This window comes from Rhineura floridana, chromosome 22 (assembly GCF_030035675.1).
Source record: "Rhineura floridana isolate rRhiFlo1 chromosome 22, rRhiFlo1.hap2, whole genome shotgun sequence".
Taxonomy (NCBI): Eukaryota; Metazoa; Chordata; class Lepidosauria; order Squamata; family Rhineuridae; genus Rhineura; species Rhineura floridana.
The window spans coordinates 9774340-9781356 of NC_084501.1; positions in this window are offsets into that span (position 1 = coordinate 9774340).

A 7017-nucleotide genomic window follows, 5' to 3' on the forward strand; every position below is an offset into this window, starting at 1 on the left:
TAAAGCCCTAAATGACGTAGGTCCCAACTATCTGAAAGACCGATTCCTTCCCGACAGACTCTCTCTAGTGTTGAGATCAGCAGAGGGGGGTACCGGAAGCTCGGGGGGGGGCAGCCCAGGAGAGGGCCTTCCCTGTGGGAACCCCTAAGTTGGGGAACTTCCTCCCCACAGAGGTGCGCCTGGCAACTTCACTGTACAGTTTTTGATGAATGCTGAAGACGCACCTGTAGGCTTACCTTTGACACTTGAGATGTATATTTTTGACACCCACCCTGTTTTTTGTGATATTGTGATTTTAGTTTGATTTAGTTATTTTTAATGATGCATTTTAAACACAATTGTAACCCATGACTCCTGGGTGAAAGGCAGGTAATAAATTTTAATAATAATAATAATAATAATAATAATAATACTTTATAAAGATGAATGCATACTTCCAGTTTGTGAAATGATAACAAGATAAAGTAAATCAGAAACACTGTTAATCCAAACAGAGCTACTGGGTTGACAGAAAAAAACCATGATGAATTATCAAGGTTGTGTAAAGCCAGGGTGAGGAACATTTAGCCCTCCAGAGGCTAATGGACTCCAACACTTGTCAGCCCTATCCCTGGGCAATGGTCAGCGTTGATGGAAAGTCCAACAATACGTGGACATTACCTTCATGGACCTCTGTAGCCACTGACTACCGCTAATGCTTCTTCTCTGAATGGGTTTGTTTTGGTCCCAGCAGAGTAATAGATAACCAGGATGCCTTGTGCTGTAGTACATTCAAAATAAGGATACAGGGATATGTAGAGAAAGAAAGTTGATTCACGAAGCAGAGCGCTGGGAGTTCTAATCTATGTTATCTAGGCCACAAGAGGAGGAGAGGGTGGTGATGTAAGCTGAATGAGAGAAAATGTGGAGGGAAAGGGATTAAGGTATGTAAAAGGCTAGTGCTGAGAATCTTACATATCATTGTAAGATACTACAGCAGGGAGGGCAGCAAGCAGCACTTAGCTGTCAGAGATGGGTGGATGGGGGAAGTAGGGGCCCTCTGACTTGTGATCTCATTCCTCTTTGACTCTATTTCCAGTCTCGGAGACATTTCCTCCAAAGGTGACACTGGGTCTCTGCCACACAACCTGAGCCCAGGATCATATGACCCAGTGAAAAAGCAAGCAGCATCATCCCATGATGCAATGGGAGGCCCTCGGCAAATGACCCCGACGTGAGTCTGTACAACCTACCAAATTAATTCACCTCCTGCCACCCCACCCCATCATAGCATGAAAGCGGGAGGGGTTGAACCTCTCCCTTTTTCTAGTAGCTTTGAGGGAGAATCCTGCAGCACAAGTGCCCTCTGGTGTCTGGCTTAGATTGGATACTGTACACAACATTGTTAACAAATAAAATCTGTTTTACATTCTCACATGCGCCCTGCTCAGAACCAGTGGGACCACAATGTATAATTCCAGGTTTTGTCTACAAGAGGCGATACGATAAGTCAAAAGGACAACCCAACCCTCTCAAGGAGATCAAGTAGGGAGAAACTTTAATTGGGATTTCTTGTGTACTGGGCCCTTTACATTGCTGAGCCTTACTTTTCCACAGCCGGGTGGACGTGGTATTAAAATGGTGCTTCCACACCTCGCTCAATATGTTAGCGTTTTCCCCATAGAAAGCCATTGATGCTCATCACAATGGGAAAGATTCGCGATACCAGGTGTGGGGAATCTTTGGCCCTCCAGAAGTTGCTGAACCACATCTCCCGTCATCCCCGGCCTTCTTCGGCCATGCTTGCTGGGACTGATGGGAGTGTAGTTCAGCAACATCTGGAGGGCCAAAGGGATCGCACACCTGCTCTATATCTTTACTCAATTTCTCCTTGCAACAGACCCATAATTAGGAGCTTTCCCTTTATTTATTTATTTATTTATTTATTCATTCATTCATTCTATTTCTATGCCGCCTTTTGGCCAAATGGCCCTCAAGGCGGCTCACAAAATAAATAAATAAACACAAATACAAAATACACATCAGAAAAAAATGCAGTGCACAAAAATTTAAGTAACAAAATATTAACATTGTTAAGAAAACAATATGAACATCACACATTTGAGGAAGGGGCTCAAAGCCTGCCAATCGCCTCCTCTTCTTGTTTTCAGACATTGTTAGCAGACTCCCTGGCGTCCACAGGCCTTTTCAAGTTGGATGAATTCTTTTGCGGCTCTCCAGTTCCTTATGACACTTCTCTGATTTTTTTCATTTAAAAGCAGCAACCAAGTCATTTCCCATACAATCACACAAAGGTGTTGTGGTAAATGTTGAAGTGCAGGAGCTCATGACAACCCCCATAAGCATGCCCCCAGGGAGAGTCCAAAAAGGCAGGTACGCACACCCCATAGCATAATACCTAATTTATTCAGAGCAACAATGACTGCAATCCTATGCCTAGGTCCCTGCGAGTAAGTTGCACTGAACTCAGTGATGCTTACTTCTGACTGCAGGTTCAACATGCAAAACTCATTGAACTTTAACCAAAGATCTTCAGTCTGCTGAAATTCAGCCTTTAGCTCAGGTGTGGGGAACCTTTGGCCCTTCAGATGGTAGGAACTTAGGAAGCAGCCTTATACCAAATCAAGCCATTGGCCCATCTAGCTCGCTATTGTCTACACTGACTGGTAGTGCCTCTCTCTTTCAGGCAGGGAGCCTGTCCCAGCCCTAACTGGAGATGCCAGGGATTGAACCTGGAACCTTCTGCATGCAAAGCAAATGCTCGTCCACTCAGCTCCGGCCCTTCCCCAAGTTACTGCTGGTGCTGGTGAACTACAACTCCCATCATCCCTGGCCACTGGCCATGCTGGCTGGGGCTGATGGGGAGTTGTAGTTCAACAACATCTGGCGGGCCAAAGGTTCCCCACACCTGCTTGAGCTTTTAATTAGAAATGCAAACAATCTTGCAGAGAAGTGTTACCAATTTAAATGCTAACGTGAAGTAGAAACCCCTTCACTTTTAGGATACTAGACCCAAAAGCCTTAACAGTCACCAGTCCACATTGGACAGGCTGATTCTGCAATACCATTTTAAGAAAAAGAAATAACCACAGATCAGTTCTGAACTGGGAGAGCAACATAGAATATGCTCAAATGCAATAGGGTGGTAATGACCCCTTCTGGATTTTCTGTAAAATTGAAGTGAATGAAAAATGTCTATTCCAGAGTCAGACTAAATGGCTGGGTGAAAGCAAGTGCAGTATATAAGAAGTGAGCCGGGACATTTCCAGGTCAAATCTCATCTCTGTCATGAACTCACTTAGATAAGCTACAACTCTTCTGGTCTCAGCTCTCTATCTGCAATATATATGAGGATAATAATGGCAAACTGAGAGCCAGTGTGGCGTAGTGGTTAGAGTGTTGGACTACAACCTGGGAGACCAGGGTTCGAATCCCCGCACAGCCATGAAGCTCCCTGGGTGACCTCGGGCCAGTCACTGCCTCTCAGCCTCAGGGGAAGGCAATGGTAAACCACCTCTGGATACCGCTTACCATGAAAACCCATAAGTCGCAATCAATTGAAGGCAGTCCATTTCCATTTTCCAATGGCAAACTACAGTGCTATTGCAAGATTTACTGAGATTAAGGTTGTGTGCACTACATACATTTAAAGCACACCATTTCCCCCACTGATTCTTGGGAGCTGTAGTTTAAGGGTGCTGGCAATTGTAGCTCTGCGAAGGATAAACTACAGTTTCCAGGCTTCTTTGGGGGAAATGATATGCTTTGAATTTCTGGTGTGTACACAGTCTACCTTAAACCCTTTTAATATTTGAAATGTGCTATATGCAGTAAATGTTGAAAGCATTATTAATGAGGCTGGAAACCCCCTATAAAAAGCAACCTATTTTCTTGCAATAAAACCAGCTTTGGTCACACTGACTGCATGAGACAAAGCCAGTTTAAGTGTGATATGTGGATTGCAGCCTCAGGCAAAGAAGCCATACCCTCCAGCTACAGGAATAAGTGTCTGTAGGGACTTGTGGGGAGTAAGGGCAGATGAAGAGCCAATGCTTTTCTGTCTGTGTGTTTCAAAGCAAAAGCTGCTCCTCACCTGCTAGACTCTCCAGGATCAATTTGTTGTTTGATGATGAAAGAGCAAACCCCAACATACCCTCTCCAATGGCCGCCTCCTTATTCCTTCTCCCAAACTTCCTCTTTTCTCTACCCCCTCTATTCCACTCACATATTCAGAAAAGTTTGTATAGCGGCACTGGTTGGTTAGAGATCAAAAACATGCTGACAGGAGCCTTTCTCCCGGGAAGTGATGAAAGTTCAGTCTGCCTCAGGACAGTTTGTAGAGAGAAATGTCCTTGATCGGTTGGAGGCCTGACCCCATAGTCCAAATGAGAAGTGGACTGGTGTACTTGGTCAAATTAATACTTTCCAACATGTAGGGCACTGCAGCTGGGGTGTCTGTTGTGTGGGGCTGGGAAGCTCTGGCTTTAAAGAGATGTGCACATCAAATAAGGGGCATCTGGAACGTTAGCTTTTTCCAGAAGGGCCAGATATGTCCTGTTATGACTGCAAAAAAGGACACACAGGTTGAACTCCAAGAAGGCTTACACCTTACAATGTTGGCGCTCAAAGCAGCCAGGAAGCCGCACCTGCTCCTCTGGAAGCCCTTGATTTGCAATCTCAGTTGTATTTGGGCTGGTTGTGATTATTCCATTACGGAGGAAGGAGAGCACTCTGCACATGTTCAAAGACCCTCAGCCATTCCAGAGATGAGCCCCACGTTCTAAACTCTGGTGAGCTTCGGCTCAGGTTAAGTCCTGCTGAAGAAGACCCCATCTTAGCCCTGCCACAAACAGAGTCACACATTAGATTGTGTGAGTTCATAACAAGAGTCTGTCACTTTTCGGCTAATTTCACTGGGTTCTCTCCTTTAGTGAAAGATTGGAAAGAGGTAGGGAAGCATTTTAGGAGTCACAGAAAGTATAGGAAGAGTGATGAGGAAACTTGGAGCATAGAAGATTAAACTGGGAAGTGACCAGAATTTAAAATGGGTTGCACAACTGCGCTTAAAAAGTCAACAGAAGTAGAATTATAGGAACACTCAGTCTACATTGGTTGCAACAAAATTATTATTATTATTTATTGCATTTGTATACCGCCCCATAGCCGAAGCTCTCTGGGCGGTTTACAACAATTAAAAACATTAAATACAAACATACAAATTTAAAAACACATTAAAAAAAACAATTTAAGAACACATGCTAAAATGCCTGGGAGAAGAGGAAAGTCTTGACCTGGTGCTGAAAAGATAACAATGTTGGTGCCAGGCACACTTCGTCAGCAAGATCATTCCATAATTTGGGGGCCACCACTGAGAAGGCCCTCTCCCTCGTTGCCATTCTCCCAGCTTCCCTCAGAGGAGGCACTCGGAGGAGGGCCTTGGATGTTGAGCGTAGTGTATGGGTGGGTTTGTGTTGGGAGAGGCGTTCCATCAGGTATTGTGGTCCCAAGCCGTGTAAGGCTTTATAGGTTAAAACCAGCACTTTGAATCAAGCTCAGAAACATACAGGCAGCCAATGCAAGCAGGCCAGAATTTGTTACATATGTTCGAACCGTCTGGTCTCCGTTACCAATCTGGCCACTGCATTTTGCACAAGCTGCAGTTTCCTAACTGTCTTCAAAGGCAGCCCCACATAGAGTGCATTGCAGTAATATAACTTGGAGGTTACCAGAGCATGCCTTTCCTTATTCCCTGTCCCCCTTTTCAGCCCTGGAACTGCTGCCATGGTTTGTCACTGATCCTGAGTTGTACTAACTCAAAGGCGAGGAACCTCAGGCCCGGGACCAAATTTGGCCCTCCCTCCAGGCCTCTCTGTCTGGTCCTCATGATTGTCTCCAAACCACACCTCTTCCTTAGCCACATCCACTCTCTCCATGCCACATCCCTCACCTCCATGAGGGATGCCTGGTATGCATCATTGAACTCTGATAATGCACCTTGCTTCCCTGGATGGAGGGAAGTGTGTATGAGAGTGTGTGTAGAAACTAGTCTATTGTACAACGGTAAAACTTACATTAGTTACTCCACCTACTTTTGCTTCTGGCCTTGCCCTCCAATGGTATATTGCTCTGGCAAGGTTGCACAGAAGAAAACACACCCCTAAAAAAGGTTCCACAGCGGTGTCCTAACTTCTAACACCATCGTAGAGTGTGGATATCACTGGAGCTAAGCCAAAATTTCTCAGAAAACAATTCCACATTTAACAAATCAGCTCCCCCCACCCATTTATAGAGACAGTGGCTCCCAGCATATCTTGCCGCAGTTAATTATGAACCATTGGTCTGTCCTGAATATATTGCGAGACAATTCCATTTGATACACTGCAAATATTGGGGTGAAATCCTACATACTATGACTGGATTTCCCCTTTCTTTCCTCCCCTCTGCACTCCTCCACCCCGAAATTTATTCTGGAGGGCCCCCCAACCCTACAAAGCAGACTTTGGGGGAAGTGTGGGGTGCTGCAAGGAGGAGGAGATGAGCTATTGTGCAAGTGGAAAGTCCTTTCTGTTCATTCAGCAGAAAGACACAGGTATTGTCCATTAGCAACGTTGTTGTTATGTGCCTTCAAGTCGATTACGACTTATGGTGACCCTATGAATCAGTCCTCCAAGAGCATCTGTCATGAACCACTCTGTTCAGATTTTGTAAGTTTAGGTCTGTGGCTTCCCTTATGGAATCAACCCATCTCTTGGTTGGCCTTCCTCGTTTTCTACTGCCTTCTGTTTTCCCCAGCATGTGTCCAAAGTATGATAACCTCAGTTTCATCATTTTAGCTTCTAATGACACTTCTGGTTTAATTTGTTCTAACACCCAATTTTGTCTTTTTCACAGTCCATGGTATGCGCAAAGCTCTTCTCCAACAACACATTTCAAATGAGTTGATTTTTCTCTTATCCGCTTTTTTCACTGTCCAACTTTCACATTCATACATAGAAATCGGGAATACCATGGCTTGAA